This window comes from Suncus etruscus, chromosome 8, assembly GCF_024139225.1.
Source record: "Suncus etruscus isolate mSunEtr1 chromosome 8, mSunEtr1.pri.cur, whole genome shotgun sequence".
NCBI classification, from domain to species: Eukaryota; Metazoa; Chordata; class Mammalia; order Eulipotyphla; family Soricidae; genus Suncus; species Suncus etruscus.
The window spans coordinates 92,716,217-92,733,076 of record NC_064855.1 but is presented as its reverse complement, the minus strand read 5'-3'; the positions used below and the strand labels follow the sequence as shown (position 1 = coordinate 92,733,076).

Here is a 16,860-nt window from a genome sequence, read left to right as displayed (position 1 = left end):
TGACTATTATCCACATGGCTATCTTCCACATTAATAACATATATTTATACAGATGCCTGATAGTGCATAACAACCTTAATATATGATTTATGAAATTTTGCAACCCTGTCAATTACTCAGGTCTGATACCCTGATCTCCACTGTACAGATGAGAAAACTGGCTCAGATATTTAACCACTTGCTCAAAATTCCAGATGTCGTGGAGTAAGGCAACATCCTAGGTTCTTGGTTTCTGATCTTTACAGCAAATAACCTCCTTTTAAAAGAAAGTCTAAGTATTGGCACAGACTCTCCAAGTGCTCACATGTGGCCAGATTCCATAAATACCTAAGAAGATAAGTGTCTAGATTGGAATAGTTGAGTGCCTTCAAAAATGTGGGTGTGGACTAAAGTGCATTCTTTGCCTTATTTGCCTATTTCTGCAACCTGCCCTCTCACCTAGGACTTTGGCCTTATATTCTGTGAGCCTACGCAGCCCTTGTGCCAAAGACTAATCATTGTACTATATCTCCACTGGGAAACAAAACAAAACACTAAACAGACAATACAGGCCTCCTACAGTCAAGCAGGGCACCAACCTACTTGACTTATTTTAGAATCAAATCTGAGGAAAGATTCTCAAAAAAATAATGTTCATTGAATAAATGAATGAATGACTCATGACTCAAAATGGCCAGGGTAAGAAAACGAACTTTGCTACTTACTTTGTCATTGTGTCCTACAGCTATCACTGTTTATTGATGAGGAAAAGTTGTAGAGTAACTTGCAAACCAGGCCATTTCATATATTAGATTATTCAGAATAAGTTACAGCTGGTATTACATGGCTTCCTCCACAACCACCCACTCCTGCTGGCCCAGCAAGCAAGAAAAGAGTCTCTCTTATTTGCTAATTAAAAATAATATATGTTTCACCAATGTTATCTTTAGAAACAGAAGCTGATCACCCTTTCTTACTGGCTCTCACTGGATGTTTAGGGATCGATTCCCAGGATCAAATTTCACTTATAACCAAGAAGAAACATCTTTGGACTGAGATGGCTGTGGGAAAGAGAAGGTGAGAACAGCTAACAATACACACACACACACACACACACACACACACACACACACACACACACACACACACACACACACACACCCTATTTGGTTTTGAAATATTTTTTAAAATCTCTTAAATACTTACTCACACAACAGTACGCCATTTTCTAGAGAAGCTCGAAAATCCTTTGCTTCAAAATTCTTCTCTGTCACTGCCTGAAAACAGATCTGGGTATTAATTGTCTGCTAACCAGGGATTAACACACAAATTAAATTTAGCCTAAAGTTAGTTAAGGTGCATCTCATGTTATACTTGAAAGATACTTGCATATTACCAAAAGGTGTTCCAGGCAGAAAATAACATGCAATTCTATAGATAGATGTAAATTGAAACAAAGCACAGGAATGTTTTTTACAATGGAACTAGACACAAAAAAGATGGCATATAAAAGCTTAAAATTTCACAACATATTTTGTATTTTAAAGTTATCTAATGGGAGCCAGAGTGTTCGTACAGCAGGTAAGGCACTTGCCTTCCATGCAAGTAGCTAACATGGGTTTGATCCCAGGCATTCCATGACCCACCAGGAGTAATTCTTGAGTGCAGAACTACGAGTAACCACTAAATACTGTCGACTGTGACCCAATCCCCCAAAAAATCATTGGGGGAGGTGCATGAAAATAGCTGAGAGGGATCGAGAAGAAGAGCTAAGGATTAAGACAACATCTGGCACACAGCTAATCCTGGTTTGATTCCCTAGCATAGTCTCCCAAGCATTATTAGAAGTCATCCTTGAGTATTTCTGGGTAAGGCCATCTCTTCCCCCAAACCCCTCAATAAGTAAAAGGAGTAGAGACCCAGTGGGCATGCTCCAGGCCCTGAGTTAGATCCCCAGTACATGACCCACTGAACACTACTAGATGTCAGCCTGGTGGCTACCAGAACCACCAAGCAAAGCTAAGCTGTCATCTTAGGGGCCCAGTCCTGAACAATCAGACATATAGCACCAGAAGTGGCCCCCAAGCCCTGACTGCCACTGAGACAGGCCCCCTCAAAAACAACTACTCAATTAACAGGGACTAAAAATAGGCTGACATGTATCAAAAATTCAAAATACTAATGACAAACACACATTGTTAATTTTAAACCCATTTTGTACAGTTAAGTTTTATTCCAAATAGCAAAGGGCACCAAACACCTTTCACTTATTCATGAAATTGTTCTGAAATATGTATGGAGAAACTTACTGAAATATCCTACAAGAAGACTATCACTTCCTGATGCTGAGAGTAAGGGAGGGTTGAGGGCACAGATGTTAAACAGATAATTCCCTGAGGAGGGCTATGGATAGAGAAGCTGATTGCTTATATTTGCCGCAACCAATATTCTTTTTTTTCTTTTTTTTGGGGGGGGGTTGTTTTTTGGGTCACACCTGGCAGCTCTCAGGGGTCACTCCTGGCTCCAACGCTCAGAAATCGCTCCTGGCAGGCTATGGGGACCATATGGGATGCCGGGATTCGAACCACTGTCCTTCTGCATGCAAGGCAAATGCCCTACCTCCATGCTATCTCTCCGACCCCTCTCCAGTGAAATATCGACAGATCTTGTGGTTCAAAGTGCAGTGATTGGGATGGAAAAGCAGAATTCACAGGGTGGGCAGAGTGGAGCAAGGTCACAGGTGAAAGCAGATTTAAGAACATTGTGCAGTTTACCAGCAAGGAAGTAGGCAGAGAAGAAGACTCAGTGCCAGAGCTCCAACTGGGAATCTTATATGGGCAAGGCCTCTGTTCCATATACTGCTGAGATATACCTCCAGCACCTGCCCCAACTGTGCCAGGTTGCCCTAGAGATGCACCCAGAATTTGTGAGCTGGGTTCATGCTCTACCTGGCCACTTCTAGACAAAGTCTAAGAGAGAGATGGAGGGCTTTGGTGGTGGGAATATTGTACTAGTGAAGGGGGTGTTCTACAAACATGTTTGTAATTATGTTTGTAATATAACTTTATATATTAAAAAAGATATATTTAAAAAAAAGAAGTCTGATATGGGAAGTAACTAATTTTTGTTTTGGGACCACACCCAGTTGTGGAAACTCCTAACTAAGCCAAAAAGGCATAATAAGAGCCCAGATATCTCCAAATTAAATTCAAAGCCCATTCTCTCAAACCTCAGAAAACTTCCTCAGAGTCACTTGGATTTTATACTTCACATCAACAAAGATGAGAAGTTGTGAGTTAGAAGAAAGCAAGGTGGGGAGTCACCTGTTAATGCCCAGACACCCTAGGAGAAAGACTGGCAACATCAGAGAAAGACAGGTGAAGAGGCAGAATATACCAAAAGATATAGAGAAAAAGTCTTAAGGCAAACAAAATTGTTCTTAAATCTCACGTTTTCTGCCTTGGAGCTAGAGCAATGGTATAGAAGGTACCTTTGTGCCTTGTACACACCTAATTCATGTTCAAACCCTAGCATTCCATATTCCCACCTCACCTCCACAACCATCACCCCCCTGAGTACAGTTGGGAATAACCCCTGAGCATCACCAGATGTGAGCTAAAAACAAAACAACTAATAATAATAATAAAATAAAAGCCTTTTACTATCTTACCATCTTGGGGAAGTTAAGGACACCTACAAATTAGCTTGAAATGGCCATACTGACATGCATGAGGACATTAGAAGTAGAATCAATTTAACCTCAATACATTTCCAATTTAGAACTCAGAAAACACTGAATTTTCTCCAACAAGCAACCCTCAAAGGAACACTTCAGCACCATTTGAACAACATTTAGAATATAATTTAATAAAGCACAAGACATAAAATATCAAGAGCTATTCAGAAAATCCAACTACACACAATTCTTCCCCCTTCATAAAAGGCTGCAAGAAAGCAAAAATTATAACATGTAGTAAATTTCAGATCATCTTTAACCATATGCCAAAATATTCACATGCACTTATATACTTAATAAAATCCAAATGAAATAAGAACCAACTTCATTTAAACTACCAGAAAGGCAGAACATAAAAATTTAACAAAAAATATTAAATAGGGAGCAGACTCAACAACATGAAATCTAAACCAAAACCATAGAATTCTCAAATGTAGCTGTCAAGGGTGTGGGTGGAGGCAGGAAAGAATATGGGAACACTAATAGAGGGGAGGTGGCACTGGTGATGGAACTGGCATCAAAATATTATAGGGGGACCAGAGTGATAGCGCAGCAGTAGTGCATTTGCCTTGCATGCAGCTGACCTAGGAGGGACCTCAGTTTGATCCCCAGCATCCCATATGGTCCCCCAAGCCAGGAGCAATTTCTGAGCACATAGGCAGGAGTAACCCCTGAATATCACCTGGTGTGGCCCAAAAACCAACATATATATATAAAGGGGGAAAACCCAGCTACCAATAACTTTATAAATCACTTTTTTTTTTTTTTTTGGTTTTTGAGTCACATCCGGCAGCACTCAGGGGTTACTCCTGGCTCTATGCTCAGAAATTGCTCCTGGCAGGCTATGGGGACCATATGGGATGCCAGGATTTGAACCACCATCCTTCTGCATGCAAGGCAAATGCTCTACCTCCATGCTATCTCTCCGGCCCCTATAAATCACATTTTTAATTACATTTAAAAAAATTAAGACATCTATTTGTTGAGGACATAAGAATCTTAGATATTCAAAGGAGACGGCATATTACTTTGAAAATACTGACTCATTGTACATTACGTTATATGAAGTGTCCTAAAGAGAATGGTCCACTCTATTCTGAAGACAGCTTGTGACACATATCAAATGTGTTAATTACACCTACCCTCAGGCCCACTATGTGCAGATCCAAGAGTTTACACTAGACAACAAATATCAGAGGAATACAAAGACAAAGATAGGCTGTTTCATAGCATTATGTATAATAATTGCAAATGCATTTTCTTCCAACAATAACAAATCGTCTAAATTGTAATGCAGTCATAAAATAGAAAACTGCATAAAAGTTGAATCTGCACATGAAATAGATTACTTGTATATAATAACTAGTATGTTAGTTATGAAGCAATTTGAGTAAATATATAGAATATTATCCTAATAACTATAACTGTCAGTATTATTATGAACATGAACTAGAGTAATGGTAATTATTCCAAAGTGGTAGAAGTATATCTAATTTTAACATTATTTTTAGTTATATTCCATAATAACCACAGATGCTTCTTGTGCAATATATGTACAGAGTAGTTAATGGTAAAAAGCATCATTGAGAGACCACAGATTGTGGCTCACGCAGAGTACACGCAAAAGTCTGGGGGCGGAGGTCCTTACCATCACTGCTCCTTCCCCACCCACCCCACAACCCTCCAAAAAAGTCATCATTCAAGAAAGCTCAGAATCTATCAGATTTAGGTCAATTTCCTGTATGTCCTTTTGAAGAAAAAGAGTCTTTAAGAAGATGCTCTTTCTCATTACCTTAGAAACCATACAATACTCAAATTTAATTCAAGATATGCAATCAACTTCTTACCAGCAAGAATATTGAGACTCAGAAAGATTAACTTTCTAAAATCATTCAATTACCTTTGACCTCTAGTCTTTCTTAATTCGAAGTCAGAATATTTTACTACACAATATGCCTTCAAAACTAATCCTCCACTATTAAAGAGTATGGAAAAAAGTTACTGGTTAAACAAAAATGTTCCATCACCTCTATCAATTTTCTTGGATAAGATACACACATTTTAATATATTTTTAATATTCTAATATCTAAAGTGTGTGTGAGAATAAGAAAGAAAATATAACTACATTGTGATCAAATAAAAATTTTACTTGTTTTAAAATTTTCTCTAAAGAAAAAAGTTTCTCTTGACATTCATTAACATTAGAAAATATAGGGCCTGGAGAGATAGCACAGCAGCGTTTGCCTTGCAAGCAGCCGATCCAGGACCAAAGGTGGTTGGTTCGAATCCCGGTGTCCCATATGGTCCCCCGTGCCTGCCAGGAGCTATTTCTGAGCAGACAGCCAGGAGTAACCCCTGAACATCTCTGGGTGTGGCCCAAAAACCAAAAAAAAAAAAAGAAAAGAAAATATAGAATGCATATATTAGCCACAGTAACCTCAATAGTTCAACGCTTCTGAATAAGTTTAAAAAAAAAGGCAGGGCAGGAGATGACACAGCTCCAAGGACTGAGCACAGCTTTGCATGAGGGAAACACGATTTCAAGGCCATGGTCCCTGATTTAACAGCCCCAAATCACCACTTGGTGAGACTACCAAAACAAAAAAACTTAATTAACAACTTCTATATTATTTCAATAAAGACTCATGTAAAAAGATTCTTCCTAAGGAACTATAAAGAAAATAAAATTTTTCCAAGAGTTTTAAGCCAGAAAACAGGCATTAGTGGACTTCCAGGCAGGGGCTGTCTGGGCCAGGCCTTAAAGAACAGCTACATGGCACCAGGGTTGTTTGAGTGAGCCAAGGTTGGAGTCCAGAGCCCCTGACTCCCTGTGCAGACCTCCTAACTAAATTGGACCATCTACTTCACCTCTTCTCCTTCTCATCTGTGCAATCTCCCTAAGAATTAAATTAAAAATTGTATGTAAAGCACTCAGCACTTGTGGATAAAGAAGCATCTCAAATCTTCACTAGTATTATTATCTTTCAATATCCATCTGCAGAATGAAGATTAAAAAAGATTCCCTCAGGGCCAGAGATATAGACAAAAAGGGAAAGGCACTTGCCTTCCAGGAGGCTACAACCTTGACTAGCACAACATATGGTTCCCCCCAAGCACTGCCAGGTGTGTTCCCTGAGCACAGAGCCCCTGAGCACCGTCAGGTGTGATTAAAAGAGAAAAACACAAAAGCTTCCCTATGACAAGCAAATTCTGATTCTCCAGGCTCCCCAGCCTTCCCCTCGCTTATATTAACATAGAACATAAGTTACCACATTATAAACATCCATTAGATTTATTTTCTGTGTGGTGGAAGCAGCAAGAATTAGAGATCTACAAAAGACCACAACATAATGATGACAGTTTGTTTATTCTAAACTTATATCCTACTTTCAAATACGAGTCCATATGCACTTGAAAAGAATTTGGTGTTCTGAAACACACACAGAATTTTAAAAGAATGACCATTTGCATGGTGGCTTCATGTATCAGCAATCACTCCTTACATTTCCCAGTAATGATGAGCCTTACTCACTAGCAAGTTATGTGAGGTGTAATTCGTTTTACGTAATGGGGCCTGTGATTCATGGACACTAAATAAATACAGTTCACGTGTTGTCCTCTGGAGTTATCAACAGTCAACATACACGGGGTGATCGCCATGTCGTTCAACAGCCACACCCTGATTTTGAGAACAACTCTGGGCTTTCCCTCTCTTTGGCCCTCAACATAGCTTCCCACCACGGTTCAACAAATTCATCGCCACCGAAAATAAGCTGAAGTATGCATCAAATGAGACACTCTCAGGTTTTATCCTGGACCCCTAACCTCCCACCCCGGCCCAGCGAAGTCCCAGCTCAGAGTCTCATTTTTTCAATGAAAAAAAAATGATCTGCCCTGAGACTTCAATGTTTGCACATCCTGGAGCTCTCTGAAGACCACTCCAATACAATATATGTGACCATCAAACACAATGGCCATAGGGATAAGGCTTCCTGTCACTGCTCCCTAGCTGCCAACATGTCAGCCTACTGGATAGAGGCATAGAAGTGACAGAGCCAATGTGGAGCTCTTGGGCAAGAAATTTCCTGAGAAGGTATAATTACTCTAAGCATCCACATTAAGTCCACAGAGTGCCAAGAGCACATTTTACACACACACACACACACACACACACACACCCTTGCCAAACCTGTCCTACCACTGCAGGCACCAGAAAAGCCCTTGATACCATGTCTTTAAAGGACATATTTGGTGCAAGAAAATACCAATCAGTGGAGTACGCAGACAATAAGTGCCAAGCTCATGCACTTCGAACAAGCCATGTCTCTGGCTACAAAGTGCATGAACCAATGGGAATTACCTTCACACCCTTCGCTGCTTTGTTGGTTTTGTTTTCAGCCTCTCGTTTAGTTCAGATTTCCCACCAGTCTAAGCCACACGTTTTTCTCAAGCCGACACTCTTCGTTCCAGCTCTGACCACATAATCGACATGACTTAAATCCCAAACATTCTGGGAACTTCTCAAAGCCCACTTCATGCCAGACTGGTTATCAGTGTAACACCCATGAATGCGAGTCAGCAGGCACTCGTCTCATTTACACTTTCAATGCCTTTTAAGCAGCCATTTCAAAGACTGTCTAGAATCCCAAAAGCGCTCTCTACCATATTTCTGTGGATTACAGGGCCAAAACCGCAGGGCCTTTTTGAGCATGTTGTATAAGAGGGGACAAGATGTTTGCAGATTAAAAAATATATAAAACAGGCTACTTTAGCTAAACTCACAGCTGATTTCTAATGAAACTACTAATTGATTTGCTACTAGATCTCACAGTTAAGACACACACCCCATTACCATGCTAATCATCTCAACCTAAAGAACAGAGGAAAAACATCCAAAAACACTTAACATCAGAGGCACTGCAGAACACAGGAGTCATAAAATAATTCATTAATGAGTTGTCTCAATCATCCATTCAGTCACCTGAAGTGATCATCTGAAAAGGAGAAAGCCCAATTGGGGGGTTCTGAATCTGCAGAAAGAAACTCAGGCTGGCAAACATCCACGAGCCCGGCCAGATTGGCAGTTAGTCTCTGAAGCTGTCAATGAATTATAAACACCCTCTCTCCTCCCTGCCATTAAACTTCACTTAAGAAAAAACTATTACAGGCTCCTCTGTGACTCCACAGACAGGCCCAATTCCATCTTTATGTTATTATTTATGATGCCATAACTCTGACAGATCTTATGGGTTATGCATGCCAACAACTTGCGTAAGGACTAGGGCATGTTGTTCAAAATGTTAGGTAAACATGAAACATAACTTACAGGCAACAAATTTCTACTTCTACAAATTTCTATGTCTGGGAGCTCTTTACTTCACCCAAATATAATTATTTTAAAGGCAACACTAGAGAAATCAGTCCTTCTCAAAGGGAGTGCTTGGTCATCTTTAAACCACACTCTCGGGGCCGGAGAGATAGCATGGAGGTAAGGCGTTTGCCTTTCATGCAGTAGGTCATTGGTTCAAATCCTAGCATCCCATATGGTCCCCCGTGCCTGCCACCAGCAATTTCTGAGCATGGAGACAGGAGTAACCCTGAGCAGTGCCGGGTGTGACCCAAAAACCACAAAAAAAAAAAAAAAAAAAAAACACTCTCCTCAAAAAAAGAAACCTAGAGTAGAAGAAATATAGATGAGTTTCAGACTCTTTCCAGTATAATGAAGATCAACTCCATAAAAGACTTGAAGAACCAAGCCTTAGTTCCTCATCTATAAAACAAAAACCCAGGGGTAATTACCAGTGGGTAATTTGCCTTGCACACGGCCAACCTGGGACTGACTGAGGTTGGATCCCCAGCATCCCATAGGGTCCCCCAGCCTGCCAGGAGCAATTTCTGAGTGCAGAGCCAGGAGTAATGCCTGAGCACCACCAAATCAAAAATCAATAAATAAAATAAAAATAAAACAGGAACCCAGGGCTGGAGATACAGTAAAGGGATTAAGGGACTTCTTTGTATGCAGCCAACCTCAATTCAATCCCAGGTACTGCATATAGTCTATAAGCATTTCCAGGAGTAACACCTGAGCACACAGAGCCAGAATTAGGTCATGAACACTGCCAGTGTCCCCTCCAGAATAACTCCTTCCCCCAAAAACAGAAATCCAAATGATGGATGATATCCAATACTTAAATATGTAGTTCATGAACAATCTCTTTGTTCACCTTGACCTTCCCTTTCTGTGGCGCTCATTGATATGAAGACACTTCTTTGGGGATTCCTATTCACTGTCATTGTGGTTCTTGCCAAGGGTTGCACATTTGATTTTGATGTACCATAGATTCACACACTTCGTTGTGGCTCCAGAGATCACCTATGGTAGTATTACTAGAATCACATTTATCATATGGGGTATGCTAGCATTGAACTCAAGGCCAAATTAATGCCTGCAATGCAGGTGCTCTCTCATCCCAAGTAATTCCTAACCTCTGCACAATCTCTCTAAATCTTTGGAGCCATTCAATGTAGTCAGAGCGCTGACAACCCCATTATGTTTATGAAGAAACTGAAAATAACAGTTGCTTGAGTTAAGACTCAGTTCAGAGACTGGTGCAATAGATAGTACAGCAGGTAAGGCACTTTCTTGCCTTGCTCAAACCCTATCTGGCTTCAATCCCACGCATCCTATATGGTCCTCTGAATACCACTGGAAGTAATTACTGAGTACAGAACTAGAAGTAACCCAGAACATCACCATATATGACCCAAAAACGAAAAATAAAAAAGGTTCTAGTTTTGTGAGTAGCTGCCTACCTAACAGACACTGGATGCTGTATGAGATTGGCATTGAGTAAACTCTAAAATTATGATGCTACTTTCCAATGCCCCAACCATCTTAATCCACTCTTCATGCATATTCTCTCCAGAGCAAGACTGTTGTACCAAATTTCTTGATTGGAATATTGCTGATACATATCAGACAACTATGTTAAATTATTGCATTTCCCTATGACTATTTGCACTACAGATATATAAGACAAGAAAATCATAAATACACATACACAATAAAAAAGAAAGATAAAATTGATGACCATTTTTCAGGTATTTGGGGCAGAAGAGAATTTGTGTTTGAAAAAACTTAACTCAGTTTCTAAAGTCACTTTATAAAAGTACCCTTCTACTGCCTAGGCTACACCCATCCTGTCTTTGTCAATAACTGAAGAACAAAAGCATACAAGAGTCCAACCTAACTCAGGCAACGAACTTTTTGAAAGAAACATTCTTAGACAAAAAGTTCAAAAGCAGAGATTGTCACCAATAGTGCTTTGGCATATGAAAGTTTTTCCAGACTGCGGACTATGTTAGAATTTAAATTTCCATTTAAATCACATCTTAATTACAACTAAGATACTAAATATGCATTCATTCATTTAAAATCATGAGGGGCCGGGCTGGAGATATAGCACGGAGGTAAGGCGTTTGCCTCTCATGCAGAAGGTCAGTAGTATGAATCCCGGCGTCCCATATGGTCCCCTGAGCCTGCCAGGAGCGATTTCTGAGCGTAGGGCCAGAAGTAACCCCTGAGCACTGCCGGGTGTGACCCAAAAACAAAACAAAACAAAACAAAAAAATCATGAGGGGCCAGAGAGAGAGTTTAAAGCCCTTGCCTTGCACTGCACTGATCCCAGCACCACATTCGATCTACCAAGCACCACCAAGCACCCCTGATCAGAGTCTAGTAAGCCCCTATACCCCAAAAAATGTAATGGCGACTGCTATGAGCAGACTTACTTTGGAGGTTGGCACCAAGATTATAAAAGTGATACAGAGCCATTTTTGGAAATTCCTCTGTAAAATCTACCCTGTTTTGAAATTTGTGGTCACAATGGCATTTTAAGCCTAGGCAGTCTCTAAAATGTGGTTAACCCTCTAAATTGTAAGATGTTCTTGGTTGACTTATATCGTATATTCAGCAAATAGCATTGCTTTAAACAACAGCATCCTCAAGTCACTGGCTTCTCAAAATTTGGCACTGCACTACATAATATTCTTGAGTATACTATGGACTAGTTTTGCCAATAATAATATCATTTGATCACAAATCCAAACCAACTTACAGTTTTCCAAGATAGTGGTAATCAGAATTGCACAGATCACTCAATTCTAAATAAAATTCCAAAAGCTCAGAGTGGTCAAAACCTTTTTCCTGCCCTGAAGTTCCCATACAAACAGTCCACAGTCTTCTGTCTCTCATTTACCTTCTCTTGAGAAAGACCTACAACTCTTCATGTAGGCAAGGAAAAAATAGCAAAATACAAAGTTCCCCATTGTGTCCCCAATGATTAAGAATGCCAGGTGTTCCATAAACATTCAAAGTTCTCAGGCATCATGAAGCCAAAAGTTGACCACTCTCTAGTATTGGTGGCAACAGCAACTCAAGACAAAGACAAAGACAACAACAACAAAGACAGAGGAATTTCAAACATAACCTCTGGTCCTGGAGAAATTCTTCTCTATACCATTATCAATTGGTAGTGCATAGTCTCAATTATTTTTGCTAAACCACCATGACTAACAAGCCAAAAAGTAAAAATAAGTGGAAAGAACTTAATAAAACCAATAGAAGAAAACCTGGCTGGCTGCAGGGCTGACAATTTGCACACCAGGTTTCATCAAGATACAAGATCTAAGGCAAGCTGAGTCTGATTAGCAACTAAAGAAATTCACTTAAAATATCACACACAAGGGCCCGGAGAGATAGCACAGCGGCGTTTGCCTTGCAAGCAGCTGATCCAAGATCAAAGGTGGTTGGTTCGAATCCCAGTGTCCCATATGGTCCCCAGTGCCTGCCAGGAGCTATTTCTGAGCAGACAGCCAGGAGTAACCCCTGAGCACTGCTGGGGTTGGCCCAAAAAAAAAAAAATCACACACAAAAAGTGCTCAAGTTTTGCAGCTATACTTGGGTCTACGAACAATCACAAAGACTGCTTGTTACAGGTTAAAGTACAAACTTGGACTTAACAATTTATGCTGTTGCAAACAATAGAAAAATATCCCATGGGGGAGAAGTAAGTACCACAAGCCTACTCTAGGACACAAATTATTAATTTTTCTAGATCAAGAATGTTTAAAGCCGCTAACATGTCAGGCACACACAGGTGGGAGCAGCCATTATCAGGATATTTTAAGTATACAGTTCAAATACTTAATATAATCACGGGTTCTCAAGAGCAAGAGGCACAGTTGTTTTTTTTGTAGAAATGTCTCACACACACATTAGCAAGTCTCAACAATTACCTCCTTATCTCCTGAGAATTACTATGAGAGTCATCACTGTGGGAAATACTCACTTTGGGAAATCGTGTGTCTGTATTACAGGTGAGAGTCACTACTCATTTTATATGAACTTCAAATTGATAGTTACCCTCCTGCAAACAATAATATGCTTCACTCATCTCTAGAAGTCTGTATTAAAGGATCAAGTTGAGCAAAGCCCTGCCAGCCCCCAGTACAATGAAGTCCAAAAAACACCCATCACAGGGCCAAGAACCAGGCCCAGTAGCATCTGGCGTGAGTGACCTCAGAATCCCAACCACTACTGTGGAGACCCCCCAAAACTAAAAGATCAAGTGGAGAAATATTGTAAAATAAGTGTTACTGAAATGATGTGTAATCTAAAAACTAACAACAGTGCAGGTCTCCAACCACTCATCAACCTTCCTTCAATTTCACAATGAATTTTTAGGTTGCAGAGATAGTTACAATTCTGTTCCTATATATATATATGTGGGGGGAGAATATATGAGGGAACATATGTCCAGAGGGCCAGGGCTATACAGTGGTCCTCAAACTATGGCCCGCAGGCCACATATTGTATTTGTATCTGTTTTGTTTCTTCATTGCAAAATAAGATATATGCAGTGTGCATAAGAATTCATTCATAAGTTTTGTTTTTACTATAGTCAGACCCTCCAATGGTCTGAGGGACAGTGAACTGGCCCCCTGTTTAAAAAGTTTGAGGACCCCTGACTTAGTAGAAAGAGGACCTGGATTCTATCCTTGGTACCCAATTCCCCCCCCAAAAAAATAGACATGCTCAATATATGAATATAATGTTCACAGAAAAATTATTTATATTGGCCAAAATTTAGAATTGACTAATATCCATCAATAGATGAGTAAATAAAAAGAATAAAGTATAATTATACAAGAGCAAGTTACTCCATCATAAAATCTAGAATAGAGTTTTGTTACATGCTACACAATGTGGATGAAAACAAGTAAAAGAAGACAAACTCAAAAGACTGCATGTTGTGTGACTCCTCCTTTTATGAAATGTCCAGAGCAGGCAAATCCTAGAGAAATAGACAGTGGATTAGTGGTTGCAAGAAGCTCTGAGAAGGGAGAATTGGGAATGACTGTTAATGGGTATAGAGTTTCTCTGGGGCAGGATACAAATGTTCTGAAATTTGATCCTGATGGTGATTGTATAACGTTGACGGTGCTGAAAACCAAACTTTTGGGGGGCCACACTTGGCATAGAGCTTCAGCCATGCAAATGTGCAGCCCATGAATTCAATCTCAGGTCCCAGCAGCTCTGCTATTTGGGGAAGTACAACAGACTGTGCCATCTCCAAGGGAGATGCAAGTGCCACAACTAAGCCTGTGTGTATGCCCCCCTCCCCAGGTCAGCACTGCTACAAAGGGGAGAAATAAAAATTGTAAAAATATCAACAGTGGGAGCCGGAGCAATGGAGCAAAAGTAGGACATTTGCCTTGCACACGGCTGACCCAGGACAGACGGCAGTCGATCCCCTTGTATCCCATATGGTCCCCAAGCCAGGAGCGATTTCTGAGCACATAGCCAGGAATAAGCCCTGAGCGTCACCCAGTGTGTCCCCAAAACCAAAAAAAATAAACACGATACTTCTCTATGGTATCACTCTGAACCCTAAAAATGTGCTCTTGAGGAGCAAAAGATATTACAGTGTGTAAGGCACTTGGTTTGACTCCTAGCACACAATATGATCTTCAGAGCTCTGGCAGGAGTGATCCCTAAGCAAAGGAGACAGAGTAAGCCCTCTGTGGCTCAAAACACACACAAAAAAAAATCTCACAACAGTTAGGGCATTTGCCTTGCACTTGGTCAGTCCAGATTCAATCCTTGGCATCCCATATGGTCTCCAAAGCGAGCCCGGAATATTACCAGGAATGTCCTCCCACCACCACCCAGAAAAAATATCATGCTGAAATAGACTTTGAAATATGTGCATTTTAGTCAAATTCAACGCAAGGACAGTTTGTTACAAAAGGTCTTTGATTCCATCTCATCTTTTTACACTAAAGGAGCTCACTCAATTATTAAAGTTATTCCTATTCTCTAAATGCCTACTTCCCTAACAAACATATCACATTTCATAAAATCCATCTAAATTCACAAGGTGGAATTTCCAGCCCTCCGAGCACACACACAGAAGTGTTTTCACATTAAATATGATCACATTACTTCCTTTAATACATTTGCATCTTTCCTGTTCAAGCATATCACCTTTGCTGCAAATCTAAGTTCCAAAGCACTAAATTTTCTTAAGTGCATTCATGGCCTTCTTTGAAAATTCACTTTACTTACAGATCATCAAAGCAGAAAGCACTAAAGTCTACCCAAAAGGGGGGCTTATGGCACTTCACAGTCACCCATGTAATGTAAGCTCATTACAGCCCCAACAACAGAATGGGGAAGAGCCAGATTTCCTCAGACAGCTTAAGAATTTCTCTTAGAGACTTTCCAGGACCTTTCTAGCTCTCAATAGTTTCCATTTTATGTATCTCAAAAGAAGATGTGCTTATGACACTATAAAATCACTTAAAGTGTCCTTGACAGGGGCAGCAGAGGGGTAGCAGGTAGCAGATGGCTGGGAGCTGGTGAAGTTGTCTTGCAAGCCTTGAGAACACAGCTATCCACCATTAGTCCCCAGCTCTGCGGGTTACTTCCAGGTATGCTGCAGAAAGGAATCTGCGGGCACCACAATCAAGAGAGCTGCAAGCACCACACTTAGAAGTTGACCCCTGCAAGCATCTACATGACTGAGTAACCTCAAGCAAGTATGCATGTCACCCCAAATTACCACAAATCAACAGAGGGAAGGGTAGGATTCTAATCATTGAAAAATTGCTTTGTTGAGTAATTAATATTTTATTTATCAAAGTCATGTGTTTGAGGGTTCTAAAAGTTGTGGCATGAAAACTAAAATGTGTATCACTCTTCTGGTCTGTAAAAATCAATGTGTGTTGGGGGTTTGAGAAGATAGTACAGCAAGGCACTTGCCTTACATACCAGTCCTCCTTTGATCCTCAGCATCCCTCATGGTCCCCCAAGAACTGAGCATTACTGGGCATGGCCCAAACTCTAAAAAAAATAAATCTATGTGTGTTAGGATAATAAGGTTTTGGGGACGCATGGGAGGAAACCACACCTGGCATGTTTGGGGCTTATTCCTGATTCAGTACTCAGAGAACACTCCTGGCTATTTCTCCGGGGACCATATGTAGTGCTGAGTGTTGAACCCCAGTTGGTCAGTTGGGTACATGCAAGAAAAAAGCCTTACTCATTGGACTATGTCTCTGGCCCCTAGTCAGTTTGGTTTTTCCTCATAAAACACATGAAGGGCTTTGAGAATTTACCTACCTGCAGGAAATTCATTTGTGTTCCCTCTAGCAGAATTGGTTCCCTGAGCTCCAACTCACACGTTATCCTGGTCACATCTACCCAGGATGTTGACATCAGAGCGGGACAAACATCTATTCATGTTCACTGCTTCCCTACTGGCCCACGTTCCTGAAGCTGTCACAGCCCACAGGCTGACTGACTCCTACCTGCGGACATGCTTTGTTTGGCCACACGCAGTCTGTGGGAGTTGGGAAATATGGAACACAATCTGGACTGCTCTCTGTCTCTGAAAAAGCAACGGTCTGGCCTGGCCACATTACCTCATAACCAGACCAAGCTGCCCAGGAGACTCCAGATAGTGACAGACTCTGCCCTTCCTCTTGGCTCACCCACACCCTGTCTGGCCCTGTAGATGGGCCCCAGGCACATCCGTCATTTTGAAATAAATTCAGCATTTTTCCCCTCAGTGTCCTCAAA

General features: G+C 40.7%; 1 long non-coding RNA gene across 1 annotated transcript in view; it reads right to left on the bottom strand.

Moving 5' to 3' along the window:
• Positions 1-16,860, bottom strand: part of LOC126016370 (uncharacterized) — a 127,304-nt gene that overhangs the window by 14,563 nt on the left and 95,881 nt on the right. Inside the window, exon 2 of the long non-coding RNA XR_007498265.1 lies at positions 1,186-1,256. This is a non-coding gene — a long non-coding RNA (uncharacterized LOC126016370). The remainder of the gene's footprint in view (positions 1-1,185; positions 1,257-16,860) is intronic.